We start from the raw sequence: 21,035 nt of genomic DNA on the forward strand, positions 1-21,035 counted from the left end.
ACAAGGTATCTGAATATGGGTGCCATCACTCTGCCTTCTCTGCACAGTGGAGTTAAGTTCTACTGGATCTGTGTTAGTTGACTGCAAAAAGATATGCAATTGTCTTTCCATGCTGTAGCAAGTAAGGGTCCACTCTGCCACTGAATAATATCTGAAGCTTTCTTGTGGCCACAATGTTGAGATCACATGGCTATCTTGCACAACTGATGCACAGAGTCCTACAGAAGTATGGTTCATGATGTAATAAAGTATTAAATTAACCAGGCCTACTGATGTGAAGACATTATTTTTTTTCCAATTAAACACCTTTATTAAATTATCACTAAAATTTAAATGCCGCAGTGGTGGCACGGTAGTGTTGTCGCCTCACAGCAAGAGGTTCTCCCGTTCAATTCTCGGCTGTAGCACCTTCTGTGTGGAGTCTGCATGTCCTCCCCACGGTCAAGTGGCGTTCGAAAGACATGCGTAGAATGGGCATGCCTTCGTTGAAGGTTGGGCGTTGAGCTGGCACCTCGGCACCGTAAAAATCTACTGCCAATCATTAGCGGACCGGAGTTCCACTGTGGCTACCCCTAACTGGGAAAAGCTGAAAGAAGAACATTAAATTATCACTAAAAAAGACACACATGTAAATAGAAAACAAACCATAATAACATTTTCATATGCATCATTTTCATTTGCATGCATTATATATTACACATATATGATTTCTTTCTTTATAACAACTGTCATTTAGTCCAGCATTATATAAATTGCACAATTCCTGCCTTCCCCTAGGACTCGCTCCTCTTTCTGAACATTATTCTGAATGTACTGTTCCCAACAATTCCATTTATGTCTATGTAATTTGCTCTTTCCTTTTTTCTAAAGATCCCACTTCCAGTTCTTTTATCTCTTTTACAATATTCAATACTTAAAATACAATTTGTTTCAGTTTTGATTTTCATTTTCTAGTAATAGCTTTTTTAAGCAGCCAAAAGAATTAAACTTAATACAGTCTTATCATGTCTAACCAATTTAAATCCTGCTCCCATTTCAAAACAATCAGTTTCTTAATTACAGTCATTGCTCTATTTTTGACAAAAGTATTCTGTAGTGAAATTTTCAACTCATTATATTCCCCAAAAAACATGCTCACAGTTACCTCTTTCTTCTCTATCACACCTCCAATATTTGTTATTGGATGGGAGGTTGGCATAATGGTTAAGATGTACACCTTACATACACAAGGTACAGGGTTTGATTCTCACATGGGGTAATTGGCTAGGCTTAAAATAGCCCACAAGGGCAGTTAGCCTAGTGTGAACCTATGAACTTATCCACCTGAGAAAAAAATTATTTGAGACCTGTTTGGGGTATAAAAACAAGTATGCAAAAAACCTAAACCTTCTGGACTTGTTGCATACCTGAGAGGCATACATATGTTCTCCCATTGTTTCCTTGTAAAGGGAATATTTTCTAAACACCTCTGACCGATTCTCATAATTATCACGCATGATTTTATATGTCCTACTAATGAACCCCTTTTTAACACCAGCTTCTGTTCTAGATTCAATTAAAAACTCTACCAAAGCAGGTCTTTCACTTAGGACTGTGATTCTGGATGCAAATCTTTAAGGAGAATAACAACCGCACATATATTACATTCATAAGATTGCAGAAAGTATTCTAAGAACTAAGCCAACAGAGGAATGGAGAAAGGAGATTTTGCCTACAGGGATGACTGAAAGTATGGGTACATAAAAATAGGCATGAGGGGGCTGGAATTTACTGTAGAAAACTGGTAAAGAAACCAAGGTAGTGGGAGCATTAACTAGAGAGGGAAAGGCAATACAGTGGAATGAGGCCAAGAAAAATAAGTCTGGACAGTCCATTAGAGACTGCCTTCCCTACCAGGAATTGATAGTGTACAGGCAAAGAGAAAAGGATAGGAAAGTCCTAAGTGAAAGACCTGCATTGATAAGAGTTTTTAAATATTCGTAAATCCAGGTCACTCCTTCTCCCTTCCTGCTCCAAAACAGTCACTACAGCTGTCTTGGACTTTGCTTGGGAAACAGTTTCAGGAGGGATAAACATGCATGTTGTGTGGGAAACCAAGAACATACACAAACACCAAAGTATAAAAGAGTTGCTTACCCTTATCAAGATATACAACTCTGAATCAACTCTGGTCCCCCAGGATCTCTTCAAGTTGTTACAAACAATACAACAGTCATGTGGTACATCAGCAAACTCCCTCTCTTTCTCTGAAGCCATGAAAGCTCTAAAGAACTTGGCACCCAAACCTGTCTTTTTAGTCAGCTCAAGTTGACTTAAGGTTTGGGGCTGTGAAGGTGCTCTGAAGTGCTGGAAGCTAGCCAGCTGTTATATCTTTGGCAGGATATAACCCATATAGCTAAGGCTACTGCATAAGTGATCAATATGATGAACATCTAAAGAGGCTAAAATATTTTCATTGCTTGCATCTCATCTATATCCATAAACCTGACCTCCCAGTTTCACAATGGGAAGATAGTGAAGTAGACATGGTGATATTTATCATGTAAATCCTTTGTGAGATCCAAGACTACACAATGTGCTAGTCCAAACTCAGGGATCCCTTCTTCCTTTCCTGTGCAACCCACAAGTTACTGACATACCCACGGTAGCTAACAGCCAGTACCCCCATCTTTACACCATACTTATGTAGCTTGGCTAGCATGTACTTGTGAAACAGCAAATGACCTTCAAAAAATCACCATAGCCTCATCAACAGAAGCCTTTCTATGGAAGTTATATTTGCCATTTGACATCCTCAAAAAGCAGTTGAAGTACTATTTTACAAGGGAATAGCAAAGCCAGGCACACTGTGCTCTTCCATAGAACGCACTACACTCTCATCCACAATGTCATCCTCAATGTCCTTAAAGAAATCATCTCCTCATAGTAATGAACATTAGTCCCCATCTTGGGAATGAAGCTTTCCACTGCTTGCAAATAAAGAGTCATGTACTTACCATAACTTTGCATCTGTGTTACCCCTATGTCATTATTCCTCACAGAATGGTTTTGGATCCGACATTCGATCTGAGCCGGCAACTTAACACAGACAGATCCAAGACTCAAGCTCCTCCCTCTCTCATAATCCTCTGCTGCTCTCTAATTTTCAGATTGAGTTTGCTAACAAAGCTAGAAAAGCTAATCACCAAATATAGAAAGGAGAAATAAGTCCTAACCAAATTGCTCCAACTTCCTCAGAAAATCCAACAAGGAAGGGGGATGGCGGGAGGGAATTGTGAGGAATAATGACATAGGATAACACAGATGCCAAGTCATGGTAAGTACATAACTCTTTTATCTGATGTCATCCATGTCATTATTCCTCACAGAAGGGTCAGAGTCCCCAGCTACCAAACATCCTGGGAGGCCTCAAGAAAGGACATGCACTGTGGAACCAAAGGAAGTCCTGTTCCTAGAAACCAAATCCAGCTTGTAATGAGATATAAAGGTGTGAGGATTAGACCAAGTAGCAGCAGCACAAATGTCATCAATAGAGAGTTTGGCCAAGAATGCTGAGGAATTAGCCATGGACCTAGTAGACTGAGCCCTAATTCTTCCAGAAACCTCAAGATGCCTGTTGTCATAGACTGTAGAAAAGCAGCTAGAGATCCACTTAGAAATGGTCACCTTAGAAACCAGGAGGCCACGTCTATTTGAGAAAAAAGCCACAAAGAGCTGATCTGATTTGCCAAACTCTTTGGTCCTATGTAGATAAAATCATAATTGCCTGTGTACGTCCAGGGTATGTAGAATGTACTCTCCCTTGTTGGAATAGTTAGGAAAGAACACTGGCGGATAAATATACTGGTTAAGATTGGATTCAGAGGCAACCTTGGGCAAAAAAAGAGGGATTCATCCTAAGAGATACTCTGTCCTTGTGAAAGATCATATATTGAGGAGCAATGGAAAGAGCTTGCAATTCAGAACCCCTCCTAGCCGAAGTTATGGCAACCAGAATAACCATTTTCCATGATAAGAATTTGAAATTGTACGAACTAGCATGCTCAAATGGACTCTAAGTCACAGACTGCAGCACTAAGGTTAATTCCCAAGGAGACGAGGGATCCTTAACGGGCAGTCTTAGAAGGAAAACACCTTTCACGAATGCTTTGCAAAGTCTGGAAGAGAACGTAGGCTCACTGTTTTCATGGAAATTAGAAACCACTGCCAACTGGAGCTTAATAGTAGAGAAACTTGTCTCTGTCTGGAAAAGTGAGGACAAGAACAAAAGGCTATCTGAAACAGAGGCAGAAAAAGGATCCAGATTCCTGCTCTTAGCCCAGATAGAAAACCTTTTCCATTTACTACTATACACCTTTATGGTGGAGGGTTTCTGGGAGGCTAGGATACTGTGCCTGATGGGGGACACCAGCCTGGACAGTTTCAAAATCACAAGAATTGGGGAAACCATGCGGTTAGACAAAGGGTCCACATATTTGGAAGAGGAAGCCCCAAAGGATGGAATATCAGATCCTGAAGAGGATCCAGTACCCAGGGAGGATACTTCAGATAAGACCTGATGAAGGGGAACCACGGTTGATGAGGCCAGAAAGGGGCAATGAGGATCAGGGATGTCCCAGGTGTTGTGCTTTCTGCAAAACCTTGGGAATTAGAGGGACAGGAGGATAAGCATAAAGGAGATCCGGAGGCCAATCATGGACTAAAGCATCCGTCAATGCCTCCTCACATGGGGGAATAAGGGCAAAACACATGCTGCATTTGTGGTAGTTGGGCAGGCTGACCCCAGCACTGAAAATCTGCTTCGCCACATTGGGATTGAGGGACCACTCATGAGGACTCAAGATGGATCTGCTGAGTTTGACGGCTAACAAGTTGAAGTCCCCAGGTATATGCGTTGCAAGAAAAAAGCGTCTGGAGGATACTGCCCATTCCTACACTCTCATGGCCTCTCTGCACAATGGGTAAGATCATGTCCCCCCCCCCATTTGTTCATATACCAGACCATTGCCACATTGTCCGTCTGAACTGCAATCGTCCCCAGGGGGAGGCAGTACTGAAAGGCTTGCAATGTTAGTAGGACTGCTCTCATCTGTAGGACATTTTTGTGCAACTTAGCCTCTACAGGGGACCATGTGCCTTGGACCGTTCTCCCCTGGAAATGCCCCCCATACCCCAACAGGTACACGTCTGTTGTCACCGTGGCCTTGGGCAGAGGGAGAGAAAAGGGCCTGCCTATGATGAGATTCTGAGAGTGAAGCTACCAAAGGAGGTGCCATCTGCACACAGGCATCAGATTTATGGACATGGACATGGGTTGAGACAGAATGGACCATTGGACCGCCAGGGTCCACTGTAAAACCTGCATGTGATACCTTGCTAGAGGAACAAGCTGAATGGCTGTGGCCATGGATCCTTGGATCCGAAGAATCAAGTGAACCAGAGGATGCAAAAGATCTAAGGGCACCAAAAAACAGACTAATGGGGGGAACTACATAACACACAACACTAGCAAATCCAAGGGAGGGGAGGTAAACTATTAATGGTAACTACACTAAGACTAAAGGCACTAAAACTACCAAGAAAAACTAAGTTAAGTTAACCAATACAAGTTAAAGTACTTAACTGAAGCAAGAGCCAGATGGATCACATCCTTAGCAAATGTGCAGCAAACAAGATCTGAGAGTTGGAAAGCAGCAGGGAATTATAGGAGAGTGCTAAGTTGCCGGCTTGGATCTGATGTCGGATCCAAGACCCTCCTGTGAGGAATAATGACATGGATAACATCAGAGCAACGCTATGTACCCATAACAGTAGATGTTCAAATTCCTCACTACTGCAATAGCCCTTAGGCTATATGGGCTGTTTCCTACCCAAGAAATTACAATCAGCCAGCTTCAAAAAGTCCTGGCTCCCCTCCACTCCTTCACTCTGACTGCTGATTAGCTAATCCTGTGGAGGGAAATCATCAGTCAGACTGAATCTTTCTTTCAGAATTTATTGCCCATACAATGAGAGAAGAGCCTAACATCCTGAAATAACTAATCAATATTAAAACAGAATATATAAAGTAGAAATCAAACACAATCCTACTTTATATCCCAACTTCACAAGATACAAGAGTAAGGGGGTGGAGGGTGGGTGTGGCTACTTCAGCAGTGAGGAATCTAAACTATGTTCACCATTCCCACTGCTACAGTAGCCTTTAGCCTATGAGGGTTGAATACCAAAACCTATCCATCCTGGGAGGAAGATGGATATGGATCCAAGAACCCCTGGAGAATGGTCCTAGCAAAGTTTGACTTGGGTGTAGACAAATAATCCAATTTGTAATGCTTTGGACCATACATTTGCCTCTAAAATACTTCAGTATGTCATTGAAGAAGACATGGCTATAGTGGAATGCGTTACTGAAAAAGACAAGGCTCTAGTGGGAATGTGCCTTGATACTGCCTGGAATGTATTTGCCACAATGAGGATAACAAAAAACAGCAGCTGAGGACAAGCTTCAAGAAATTGTCTGTTTAGACCAAGGGTGTACTTTTTTGCCCCTTGATACGAAATAAATAGATGATCAGCTTTTCAAAAGGGCTTAGCTCTGTCAAGAGAGCACCTCAGCTGCCTATACATATCCAGATTGTGTAGAAACCGTTCTCACTGGGTTTAAAGTTCCTGGTAGAAAACTGGGAGACTGACAGCATGATTCGAAGTAAACTCTAAAACCATTCTGGGCATGAATGAGGGGTTTGTTAAGATATCTTATCCCTATGGAAATCTGACAAGCTTCATCCACCATGGGAACTTGCAATTCAGATACTCCTCTTGTAGAGATCAGTGCGATGATGAATACAGTTTTTCATGTCAAGAACCTAAAATCAGCTTGCTGGGCAGGTTAAAAAGATGATGCAGTCAATTTTTCTAGCACACAGTTGGGATCCCAGAGAGGAGCAACCTGTTTATGAGGATGTTTCATCCGTAACACTCCTTTCAGAAACTGTTTTACCAAAGACATTGAAGAACGTGATAGATCCATGGGCAAACATGCTGAAATGGATGCAAGATGAATCCTGACAGAGGAGTATGAAAGGTAAAAAGCTAGTAACCCACACAAATATTTCAGTATTAGTGGTACATAATCCCTTTATGGTGAAGTTTGTTGGCTAGGCACCAACTAGAAAATCTCTTTCATTTGCCAATATAAGATTTTGAAGAAGCAGGTGTCCTTGTCTCCTTTAGTACCTGCTGTACCTCCACTGAACAGAGATGACTAAAAGGAACTAGAGTTGACTCGTCCAGGCAGTTAGTTCAAGATGTTTGAGACTGGAGTGTATCAAAGTCCTCCTGCCTTGTGCACGTAGGTCCAGTTTCTGAGGAAGTTTGTAGTAATTTTCCTTGGTCAGTTCCATAAGAAAGGAGAACCAATGTTGTCTGTGCCAAAAGGGGGTCACCACAATTATTTTTTGGAGAGTCATTCAGAATTACCCGGCCCACCAGTGGAAAAAATAGAACTGCATAAAAAAATGCGCGCCCATGGGAATAAGAAAACATCTGTTTTACAGGTGTATTTGCAAGGAGTCCTGGAGAAATATTTGTTGAGTTTTTTTTTTTTTGAAAGGAGGCAGACAGATCTACTTGAGGTGTTCTTGACAACGGGATCAATTTCTGGAAGATCCCCTTATTCAATTTCCACTCATAAGGATATGCTGTGGTTCTGATCAACTTGTGTGCCATTATGTTTTGCTCTGATGAAATGTAGGATGCTGGGAGTGCTGAAGAGCTACCTCCAAAGCTATCCCTGTCAGCCTGCATTGAGGGTACAACCTTGTACGCCCTTGCTTGTTGATGTACCACATCACTGTGGTGCTGTCTGTAATCACCAGGAGAGGTATTTGGGACCACAGATGATGAAACGAATTTAAGACATGGATCACAACAAACACCTCTTTAATATTTATGTGCTTTTGGTCTGTATGAGGAATCTCACAGACCTTGCACCTTTATCTACACTTTAACTGTCCCCAAGCAAAATCTGAGAAGTCCATAGTTATAGACTGACTTTGAGATAGAGAAGAAAAAGGAAGACCTGCATTTGCTTGTATATGTAGTCTCTACCAATGCAGTTCCTTTTTTACAAAGCCCAAGATTGGAATTTGAAATTCCAGAGGCTCCAGTGAATCTTCCTCATGTGTAATATGGCAACTGACATAATGAGAACCATAGATATTACAAACCCCAAGCTTCTGATATGCTCTCTGGTTGAAGTTTGAGACTGAGGTGAGAAGCTCAAGAAAGTTTACAAATAAAATTTCACCTTCTCCTGAATAAAAAGGCCTTATGCTGCAGGGTGTCTATCAGACATCCTAGAAAGGCAATCCTTTGAGATTGAGTTATGGCAGATTTATAAATGTTTATCTGGAATCTCAGATTGGTCAGAATACATAAATCCCATATTAATCACTCAACATCTGGGAAAGATAAGTCATCTAAATGAGGAAAAATGTGAACCATTCAGTTTGCAATGATCTATGGCTGGAGACAGACACTTTGTAAAGACCCTTCAGCTTAGTATATAACCCAAAGTGTTTTGCAGAGAACTGATAATGTGACCCAGACTCAGAAAACCAGAGAAATTTCCTACAGCCTTTGGCTATGGAAAAGTGATGGGAAAGAGATATGTTTTTATGAAAAATTATTCATATTTGATTAATGTATGTTTGTTTGGACGATATGTATATGCCTTTTAGGGGGGGTTATCTAATTGGTTTTCAATTAAGGAGTTTTATTTAAACTGAAGCTGCTGCAGTGTCAGTTAAATGTCTGAGGAAGCAGTGGGATTCACTGTGAAAGCGCTTACATACTTGTTTTTATTAAACCTTTTTGAATTGCAATGCTGCCATTTGTTTTGCCTGGGTTCATTTATATACTTTTTTTTTATATGCTTTGTATGGACTGTTTACTATAGTGAACCAGGTATTTAACTGGAAGATTTTGGTCCTGCTGGTTTGTTTAATACTTAATTTTTGCTACCGGAATCACCAGAGCTATGGCAGAAGGAAGTATGCCTGAGGTGGAATTGGACTATGTACCTGGGAGCCATTCTACGGTTAATGATGTTCCTACCAGAGATAGACTGCGGGACAGTTTGCACAGGGCTTGTAATCCTTTACTACAGGATGAACATACAGTAAGTAGTAAGGATACAAGCTCACAGGATGTTAACTTGCACTCATGTGGGAGAAAGTACATTATTTTGAAGACTGTTTGTTTAAGCTCAAAAGGCTGCCAATGCAATGTTTTTATTTTGAAGCTTGCCTGGCCTTGAATATCATTCTGAGGGGTCTTCGCATCCTGAGGATGCCTACATATGGAAATACCTACCCCTCCTTGTTAGCAGAATGGCAAAAAATGAATAATTAACTCAGTTTTAATTATATGAAACTGCTTATAGACTTTTTCAATCCGGAAGAGCAGGCTTTGTCTGAAAAAGTGTTAACAGTACAAAATGAATTGTATGCAGCGTTTCCAGAAATTTTGATAGACATTAAAATCAATAATATTATGGACTCTCTTGCTCTACAAGAAAAGAAATCTTTACAGGGTAAAATTAGGAAGCTATAGAGAGAGAAAAAAGATTTTTCAAACGGCCATGTGTTTGCATGGCTGAATGATAATAGTAGAACCTATCAGCAGTCTGCAACTGTGACAACACCCAGTATGGGAGTAACTAACTGACGGCGGACAGAGCTTAGCAGTACTCACAATGAACTTAACGTTTTGCTAATAGCGTCAACACAAGTAAGTAGTGTTCAAGATTTACAAGTGTTAGAAAAGCAGGGTTCATCTGTGCAATTACCCAGTACAAGTGAAGAAGACCCGGGAGCAAGGAGAAAGACTGTGTCTATTCCTCTAGTTCAGCCATCAGTAGAGGTTGTTACCTCCCTTGTTCAGAATGAAGGAAAAAAAGTTCCTGCTACAGGCATACCCTTTACCCATTGTGGTGAATGGAACAGGCAACAGGCAGAGGTCGAGGAGCCGACTGAAGAGGAAATCTGATCAGGAAATGAACAGCTCCAACCAGACCTTGAAGAAGATGTGGTTGGACATCAGCAATCCATAGTATGGAATATCTCCAGAAGGATACTTAGCCTGGATGAGCAGAGGGTACTTGAAAAAGGTCTCTCATTTATACCCACTCGCTCTGCTGAGGTAACGGACTATATATTAAATCTGAAATGTTTTATGAGAACTTTTATGTTAAAGGTGATATGTGGTAATAATGACTCTAGTAGCAGTTTGCGTAAACCTAGTGTGTTCACTCTATTAAATCACTCAGTGCTTAATGTATATGAAAAACTGTGTTGTGAAGTGCTGTATAATAGCTTCTATAATGTGCAGCGACCTTATGATAGAAGGTTTTTTAATTTGAATCAGAGTGAAAGAAGGGCATTAAATAATTTACAGGAAAATGATACAATCTGTACATGTCCTGCCGATAAGGGAGGACCCACTGTAATAATGGACAAAGATTTTTATTTTGTTAAAATGAAGCATATGTTGGATGATGAATGTTTTTATAAGAAGATTGTTTATAATGACATACATAAAATGGTAGAAAGAATACAAAGAACCTTAAAAGAGAGTCTAGCAGTTAGAGCTCTTGACTATGACTTATACCAGTATTTTATAGTGGATGAGCCCCTTATACCCATGATACAAGGGATCCTGAAGGTGCATAAAGACACTTTAACCCCCCCCCCCATGAGACCTATAGTCTCGGGGAAGGGGTGGTGCACCAACCCCCTGTCGATACAGCTTGAGAAGAAGCTGACACCATTAGTTGATCAGAATCCTATTATATTGAAAGATTCTAAACAGTTTATAACTAATTTATATGATTTTTATAAAACTGATTCTAGGGTTAAGGGTATGTTTGTTGTTACACTGGATGTGCAATCCTTATTTACAGTCATTCCGAACCAGACTGGTATAGTGATGTTGCAGAAGTACTTGGATAAGCACACAAATCTTGACAGTAAAAATGTGGAAATGCTAGCCTTATTAATGGAATTGGTATTAGAAAATAATGTTTTCATGTTTGACAGTCAGTTATATTTATAAAAGGATGGCACAGCTATGGACACCTCATGTGACAATAGCTACACCAACATTATAATGGCTCTTTGGGAACAGGAGCATATTATAGATAGACCCTATAGACATTATATAGGATTCTATTGGTGTTTTGTAGACAACCTTTTCTTAACTTGGACTGGTCCTCCGGAAGCTTTGGAGCAATGCTATAATTATTTTAATCAGACCTCTACTTTTCTAAAATTTACTATGAAATATTCCCAGACCTCCATAGACTTCTTGGGTGTTAAAATAAATCTGACTAATGAAGGTAAAATTAGCACAGGAGTATTTAGGAAAGATTGTTACAGAAATACATTTTTGCATAGAACTTGTATGCAACCACAGCACATTTGTAACAATATAGTCAGAAGTCAAGGTATGAGAGTATCTAGGATATGTGCTGAGCAAGAAGGGTTGGACAGAGAAATTTCACAATTGGAAAATAGGTCTGCTCAGAGGGGTTATAAGCAAAACAATGTGTGCTTGACTTTAAATCAAGTTAGAAACTGTAGGACAACAACAGGTAGACCCTATTTTTCGGATAATGTGGAACGTGGTAGGAATGCTAAAGACAGGTGTGGTAGTTTAGTTAGGATGCCAGTTCTTTATGCCAATAATGTCAAACCTGTACTGGAGATTTATAGAAAATATTGGCCGATATTAGGAGCAGACCCTGATATTAAAAAAGTAGTAGGGACACAGCCATCTTTCCTTTATAAGAATATGATTAATATGAAAAGAATGTTATGCTACTCGAAGCAAGAAGGCATAAAATAAAACTAATAAAATTACGAGGCCATGTAATAAATGTAATTATTGTCAATATGTAGATAGCTCGGGTAAGTTTATTCGTCCAGATTTTGGCAAAACTTTTTGGTTTCATATTGAAGGCACCTGTAACACAGAACATATAGTTTATCTAGCTTACTGTGAAACGTGTTTTGCGTTTTACATAGGCAAGACAGACAGGAAGTTCAAGTTTATGATTATGGAGCATTTACATGATATTCAAAGACAAGTTACAATGAATGCTCTTGCCAAACATATTATGAATAATGGAGGCACACAACTTTAAATTCATGATAGTAGAAAATACTCAAATCAGTAGCAGAATGGGGGACATCAGGAATCAGACAGAAGTCAATGAAACAAAGTGGATAGTTAAGAGCTGATATAGGCAAGGGACTTAATGACAAAGTTCCTATTAAGCCTATACTTAAAGCAAGGCCTCTTAGAAAATAAATGAATAAATAACATTTTTCTGTTCATTACTATTTTTTATATGTGTTTTTATGAAAAATTATTCATATTCAATTAATGCATGTTATTTTGGAAGATATGTATATGCCTTTAAGGGGGGTGTTATCTAACTGTTTTTCAATTAAGGAGTATTCTCCAATTCCCTCAAACTGATAAATTGGAATAAATTAAAAACTCTTCCTCTAGACGATGCCGTTGAATTCTTCAACTCAACCTTCTTGGATACCCTTAACTCCCAAGCTCCTCCAAGAATAAAACGTATAAAAACCAATTCTGCCCCCTGGCTTACTAAAGATACCAAAACACTCATGCAACAAAGGGATAAGACCTGGAAACTCTACCATCGTAATAAGCACCCTGACACCCTTCTTAAATATAAACAACTCAGCAACCTAGCTGAAAAATGTATTACACAGGATAAACAATTATACTGCATCAAACTCCAGACTATTCATTCCACAAACCCCACACAATTCTGGAAATCCATCAACTCCCTTCTTAATCCAGGCACCAAAAACAACCCTTGCCCCAACACTAGCAAACATGACACAGAAATAGCTACACTGTTCAATTCATTCTTTACTAACTCGATAGCAGAACTCACCAAAACCTTCCCTAACAACAACTCCTCCCATCTCAAATCCTCTCCCCAATCTACCACCCTAAACATTCCTCCTACTTTTCATCTCAAACCCATCCCCACATCATACATAAAAAAACTTCTCTCTAAACTTAAGACTTACTCCAATCCCCCTGACAACATCCCCTCTATCTTTCTAAAACTAGCAGCAGACAGAATTGCCATTCCCATTAGTATACTCATCAACAGATCCATACAGGAATCATATGTCCCTAAACTATGGCATACCGCCTTTATCCTACCCCTCCACAAAGGAGGCAAAAACAATAACTACTCCAACTTCTGACCCATAGCAATTCTATCTCCTATCTCAAAAAATCTTGAGAAATGTATCCACCTCCAGCTAATGCATTCCTTACAAATAACCAACTCCTCACCCCAACCCAACATGGGTTTTGTCCTGGCCATAGTACAATGACAGCTCTTCTTTCATTTCTAGACATAGTAAACCATACCCGTGACTCCGGAAATCTAGTATCCACAGTCCTCCTCGACCTCTCCAAAGCTTTTGATACCATCTCCCATACCCACCCTCTTACCCACCTTTCTAAATTTAACCTTTCACAAAACACCATTACCTGGTTTAGCAGCTACCTCTCTGATAGATCCCTGGCTGTAAAATGGAAAACTGGTACCTCTGCCTTCCTTCCAACCCCAACCGGGGTACCCCAGGGATCCATACTTGGCCCTATGCTCTTTAATATTTTCATTAATGACTTCCACACATCAATTCCCAACACCAGAATAGTACAATATGCAGATGACTCAACACTAGTCTGCTCTGCCTCCAACCTCCTTGAGCTTCAAGCTAAAACTCAATCTGCTTTCTCAACTAATGAGAAATGGATGCTTCAAAATCATCTCTCCCTAAATGCCAATAAATCTAAAATCCTACTATTCTCCCCATCAAAATCTATCCCTCTTGACAAAAACCTCCTTCAAAATTACCAGCCATGCTAACTCCACTATAGAAATTGTTCCTTTTGCCAAACTTCTTGGGGTTACTATTGACGAGCAACTAAAATTTGATACCCATATTCAACTAAATATTAAGAAAACAAATCAGAAACTTGGCATGCTGTATAGAAACTCACACTTCCTCTCCCCCTCAACTAAACAGACCCTTGCCTCAACCTATTTACTACCCTCTCTGATGTATGGTGCTCCCTTACTAACCAATCTATCTTCCTCCAACTCTTCTAAACTGGAAACCTGCTACAATAAAATCTCAAAGTTTGCAACTTATTGCAAATATTCTACTCACCACTATATACCTCCCCACCAGCTGCAGTGGCTAGAACTTCCCAATTACTTAGACTACCTCCAACTCTGTACAGCCCACAAGCTTATTTTCAAACCTAATACATGTCCAGCACTTGCTAACATCTTACCTTCATACACCCCTCACAGACCCCTAAGATCTGCCCACCAAAACCAAATCTCAGTGTATAAACCAAATCGTCCCACTGGGCAGCTACTTCTATCCTTTACCTTAGCCAAAAAATGGAACTCTCTCCCTCCATCTCTACGAATCTCTGAAAACCTTGAACACTTCAAAACCCAGCTCCACTCCTACCTCTCCCATACTTGGAAGTGCAACTGCTCTCTACCTACCTAACGTCCTTAACTCATGATCACTTTTATCACATTCAAAGTCCCATTCTTTCCTTACTTACCAGGGATCTATCCCTCGATAACTACTTTCAGATCACTATCTGACATTTCTAACCAATGAACAAATTGTACTCTATACTACTGTTCTCAACCTACAAACATATAAATATGTATTATATATTGTATATATGTTGCAGTTTAACTGTTCTTAGTTTGCTATTTAATACTTACAAGTTGTTACTGCACCTCTTTGCTACTTCGTATTGTATTTTGTTAACTATGTATTGTATTTTGTTAACCTTGAATTATCTAGCTTTTCTCTGTACTTTGTTAACTTTGAATGATCTAGCTTTTCTCTGTACTATGTAGTCTGAATTATGTAGTTTATACTTTGTACTATGGAGCTTTTCTCCTCGGGCCACCACTGAAAACATGCTCTTTGAGCCCAGTGAACCTCCCCAGTCACCAAACTGGAAATAAATAAATAAATAAACTGAAGCCGCTGTAGTGTTAGTTAAATGTCTGAGGAAGCAGTGGGATTCATTGTGAAAGTGCTGACGTACTTGTTTTTGTTATTAAACCTTTTTGAAATAGAATGCTGCCATTTGTTTTGCCTGGGTTCATTTACAACTACTTTGTATGGACTGTTTACTATATTGAACCAGGCATTATCTGGAAGATTTTGGTCCTGTTCTTTTTATTATTAAATTTGTAACTAATGAGGAGGTGGCTACTGACAAACAGCTTTATGTATCAATGTTTTATCTACAAATTCAGTGCCTGCTGCCCTTGAAGAATTAATTGCCTATATTACATTAAAAAATTAGAAAGTTGGTAATATTGCAATAGGAAATGACTAAAAGCCAACAAGTTCATAGTCACCAGGCATCTCATACAAAGGACATATGTAGGAGTGTAGAACCCCTACCCCCCTTATAATGCACCAAATAATCAGCAATCATGTGAGCACTGCAATACCAGCACTCCGTCTACATGGTGTGGGAGTAGAATCCATAGCCTTCTGCACCAAAGACAATTATGCTAACACTGCTTCCAAATTCTACAACACAGTGGGCCATTTGATACGCAAAAAAAGCTAACCGCACATTGAAAAAATTTCCACATGTTAGAGTATATTTTGAATTTGTAGTTTTGAACATTTTTCCATTAAGCAATGAAACAAAATGTATGATCCAATAATGACAAAACTGCCAATTTCAGAACAGTTTAACTATAAAAGGCCCTTCACACTTCTGTCATTACAACCCACCACTATCAGTCAATAAGCCCAATCTCTGCAGAAGTAAAATTCATCCGAAAAATTCTACATTAAAGATATTTATAACTAATGAAGAGACTGCTACTGGCAACCAACTTTACATTTCAGTGTTTCATCTATAAATTCAGTGGTTGCTGCCCTTGAAGAATTAACTGCCTACGTTATTTTAAAGAAACAAATGGTACACTGGTAATATTGCAATAGGGAATGACTGAGAAACTGACAAGTTCATAGTTACTAGGGATCTTATACAAAGGAAGGCACATTAAGGAATGGAGAACCCCTATCCCCACTTACAATGAAACAAATATTCTGCAACTAGTGCATTACATACCATTCCTCCATACCTCTCAACCTGTTAGCACAAGAAATCTGAACAAAGCCTAAAATAATGGGGGGAGGCCCCCAAATAGGGGTAGATTATAAATATTACTCTTACAGACTTATAAAGTGCTAGAATTTGTCTTAGCATGTATTTTCTGAAGGAAATGAAGGCTGAAACTCAAACGTTTGACATTTAGTTATTTAAATCCTCAGTGATTTGCCAGAAAACCACACATTTTATGAGGAATAGGCCAAAAATATGAGGTAAAAATCTGGACAGTTGAGAGGTATGCATACCTCTCAACCTCTTAATGTAGGAAATCTGGACACAGCTTAACATGATGTGGATGCAATGGCTAAAAAAATAGGGATAGATTTTAAACATTGCACTTTGGTTAACTTAGAAAGTTGCTAGAACAACAGGATTTGTGTTAACGTGCATTTCTGAAGGACATGAAGTCTGAAATTCACACACACACACACACACACACATATAGATATATATATATATATATATATATATATACATATGTGTGTGCACGCGCGCGCGTGTGTTTGTGTGTGTGTGTGTGTGTGTGTGTGTTTGTGTGTGTGTGTGTGTGTGTGTGTGTGTGTATAAAATCATTATTTAAGTGACTTCAGTTCTGTGATTTACCACAGAACCACAAATTTTATGAGAACAAAACTATGATGCTAAATCTGGACAGTTGAGAGGTAAGGTACACACACACACACACATACCTACACTCTCATAAAGCAACACACACAAATCTTCTCTTTCATACAGCAACTACCAACTAGTTTAAATTCCACACACATGTACTCTCTCATATAACACACAAACACACACCTTCTCTCTCATACACACACCTACCCTTCACACAGTAACACATGCACTTTCGCTCTCTTACAAACAGAACTAATTTAAATTCCATACACATACATACGTACACGCACACTCACCTTCTCTTGCATACTGAAGCCCGGTTTAAGCTACACAGACACACACATACACTTACTTTCTTTTTAAACTGAACGGCCACAAGCGTACACATGAAATTAACTCCACTTAATTGAACTTCTACTTTAATTTCCAGGGGCAACTGTAGAACGTCTTTACATCCATGTTGGCGTGCGTGCATATGACGCATGCATGTTCCTCCTTAAAGGAGAAGACTCCACTATCGTGGAGTGAAGATTTTTTTGCTGTTGTTGTCAATTGTTGAAGCCTCCTGGCCAACCTGCAAGAATAAAAATGTGAGGGCATTCGCCCCTCCCCCTCGCCTTATGGTTCCAGCACCCTATGGTTTATTTTAATTTATTTATTTTTCTTATTATGCATATGCATAATAAGAAAAGTAAACTAATTAAAATAAACACAAATAGCACCCTAGGCGGTTGCCTAGTTCGCTTATGCCTAAGGCCAGCTGGGCTAAATCCAAACTATCTATACAAAAAAAAAGCACAAACTTCTTCATATAGGTCTGACAGTTAAGAATTCTACATACCACTCTGGATGAAAATAAATTTCTTACCATATCTGTCCAAAATCTTCCCCAACTTGTCCACAGGGGAAGATTTGAATGATACTAGTAGCCTGTTCCCTGCTGGCAAAGCTGTAGAGATTGCTGCAGGGTCAGACATAAGTTAAGAAAACAAGTGCCTGTTATTATTTATTTATTTATTTATTTGGGGGGGGGGGGGCAGACTGAAGGTTGTAAATCAGGGGTTGTTTACCAGCAGCATTATATACATTCTCCACGACTGGCATTAGCATATCTTCTCAATTCAAGGAGAACACACATTTGTTAACTTAATCCAGGCTATAATGGGAAGAAAAGAAATATTCTCCAAAGAAGGTTGCAAGGACCAGGATTCCTCAGCATCAAAGTTTAGGACTTGAGACTCTGTAGGAGCTGAAACCATTGTCTCTGTTTCAGTCTTTGTTCTATCCCAGAATCATCTGACATGTCTTTCTCAGGAATGTTTCTAGTGATCTGATTTACAGGTAATGTATTCTGTGTATCAGGAATGACTAACAATTTCTTGGCTAAGGTAAAAAAAAATCATCTCTTTTTATAATTACAGTATCTTCTAATGAACAAAGCTGAACCTTTTTTTTTGCAGGCATTACTAATGATTGACTAGAAGAAGGAACATCTGCTTCATCAAGAGGTCTCTTCCCTATCCACATCCAGCAGCATCCTCAGGCAAGTTTCCATGCCCAGGTAAAGATGGTTCTCCTTTGCAAAGTTCAGACACTGGAACTGTTGAAAAGGACAGGGCTGATTACTGAAAGGACTACACCAGAGGACGCCAGAAAGGTAAGTGAGTGGTCTGAGGAATGCCCGCTGCCCACTGCAAAGCCACCCACCAAAGTTGAGGCAAACACTGAACCCAGAAAGTTGCAAGGGCTCTTTGGTAAGTTGCCTATTCTTTCTAGGAAGTATGGAAGCTGGAGATGCTTCAGATGCTGTAAGAAATTCTGAAATGAGTCTGTTGGAAGGTTAAGTTGTCAGTTTGTGCAAACTGCATACTTACACTTTTTTCACACACTTGCAGAATCCTCAAAACACTGTAATGCATAAGCAGTGCACTAAATTCCTGTCAGAAGCCCCTTCAAAGTAAATTTAGTTTGACAGAAAAAATGCAGGTACATTGTCACAGAGTGAATATAAGCACTATATAACCCACAGTACTCCCTGCCCAATGCTTTCCCATATAAAACTTTGCTTTAAATAATAACTTTACATAAGCAGAACATTATATCACAAAATAAGCCCCCAAATTAGCAAAAGGTTAAAATAGCATTTCCTCATGGGAAACTTTCAATATTAGACAAATGTCATTTTTTTAAAGTTACAGAACCACTGGGTAGAAGGGTTCTCCAAAGGGGAGTTGTCTGCCTGAAAGTAGCTGAAATGCTGTCTGCTGCTCTTGTGAAGCCTCTGAGCTGCTTCTTCACAAGGTGGCAAAAAAATTACTGAAGATTTTCCACTATATTGATTTTGCCTCCTCAGGGGTGACAAATCAGCAGTCACAGTGGAACTGCGGGAAAGAGACAGAGCTTTTGGACGCTGGCCAGTTGTTATATCTTAGGTAAGACAAAATACATTCTAACTACTACTTATACTTTAATGTAAAAAACTATACTTGGTTTATTTAGTTCATGCTCAAGATAAATGCACTTGCTCTGTAATATTGTCATGCAACATTCTCTTAGTCTGCATTTTATCCTATTCTTATTTGTAATCACTTAATTTATCTTTACGATATATATTCAGGTATTAATATTGTAATATATCAATAAACACTTGCAACTTGGATATTAGCTGAAAAAGCTCTATTGGCTAACCCACTTACGCAGAAGACAAATAAACAAAATGAGTGAAGATTTTTTTCCTAGTTAAGTCAATTTCAGACTTTTAAACTCAAATTTAAACATTTTTGTCTGCAGAAGTCCCACCAAATATGGTCTTCCTATATTTCTACCTGTCCTTAAACTACACACTAATATTATTATAAACTGGAAAAGTGACAAAAATTATGAGTAAGCACATATTTTTACTTGGTGGAGGACTGATAGCTTGATCTTAACAAACAAAGTGTTTCCAATTATCAAAAGAGCATATGAACCTCAGTATATTAAAATGCCTAAATCTCAAAGAAAAGCGATTACAGTCTAGCATTTCTGTCATAAGCTTGATCAACTTTGTAAATTTCTGTACATTTGTCAAAAAGGCAAAAACAGCTTTAATGACGTATGCCAGGACAATCTGGGGGTGACTATAAAACTAGAACAGGAAAATGAGAAAAAGTTCAATCCCAGTTAAATCTGATGACTCACAGAATCCGCAAAACATAATAAAATGAAAAAAAAATATGGCCTTATTTATCAGAAGGACTGAAATAAATGAATTATGAAAACAGCCACATGTAACAAAAGTATTGAAGAACAAAAAATATATTTTCTGGACTGGGTACTGTTACTTTACTAATCAAAGACAGGAGAAACAACAATCAGGGGGTAATGAACATAAAAAGATGAGGTCTACAAAAATGACACTAGTTTAAAATTACTTGATGTGTATCACTGCCCTTACTGCTGTTGCTTTTGTTAAGACATTTTGCAGGTGATCGCCTAAAACAATGATACATAAAAAAGTGACCAAGTTAAAAGGATAAGCTATTATCAAAATTATTTTTCTAAGTAGTTACATTTTAGGTTTAGTTGAAAATTATGAATAACTAAAGGTGACAGATATATTTGTGACTTCACTTGAGACTGGTGCAAATGTACTAAGTCTGTTATGAATGCCCGTAAGCTGCTAAGTGTTCCTTCTTAGATGAAATCCTGCTAAACAATTTACAGTATACTGTGATTAGAATTCCCAGCAATCATGATTCCAGAGTTTTATATAATTTCACAAGAAAAGGAAACAAGACATTAGAACTCATTCACATACTGAAGTTTCATTTAATATCATTCTCTGAACCCTAATATTTTGCACATAAAGCAAAATGCATATCTATCACAGAGTGTTCATGTGCATTTAAGTGGTTTCAACTTCTTTGCTATGAAATTCTTGACAATCAAAATAATGGGAGAGAATGAAACCCAAAATAAGGGACATTTTAAATATTACTCCAAGTCATTTAAAAAGTTAATAAAATAAAATTTATTTTTCACTGACATGTACTTTCTGAACAATAAGAAGTATGAAACTCTAATGTCTGTATTCATCAGTGACAACACAAAATAAAAAATATATCTATCTATCTATATAT

At 38.8% G+C, this 21,035-nt stretch overlaps 1 protein-coding gene across 3 annotated transcripts in view; it reads right to left on the minus strand.

Moving 5' to 3' along the window:
- STAT4 (signal transducer and activator of transcription 4) overlaps positions 1–21,035 on the minus strand; it is a 3,571,511-nt gene that overhangs the window by 1,509,529 nt on the left and 2,040,947 nt on the right. The gene's annotated exons all lie outside the window — the stretch shown is intronic.

Source organism: Protopterus annectens, chromosome 6.part0 (assembly GCF_019279795.1).
Source record: "Protopterus annectens isolate FY-2018-M chromosome 6.part0, PAN1.0, whole genome shotgun sequence".
Taxonomy (NCBI): domain Eukaryota; kingdom Metazoa; phylum Chordata; order Ceratodontiformes; family Protopteridae; genus Protopterus; species Protopterus annectens.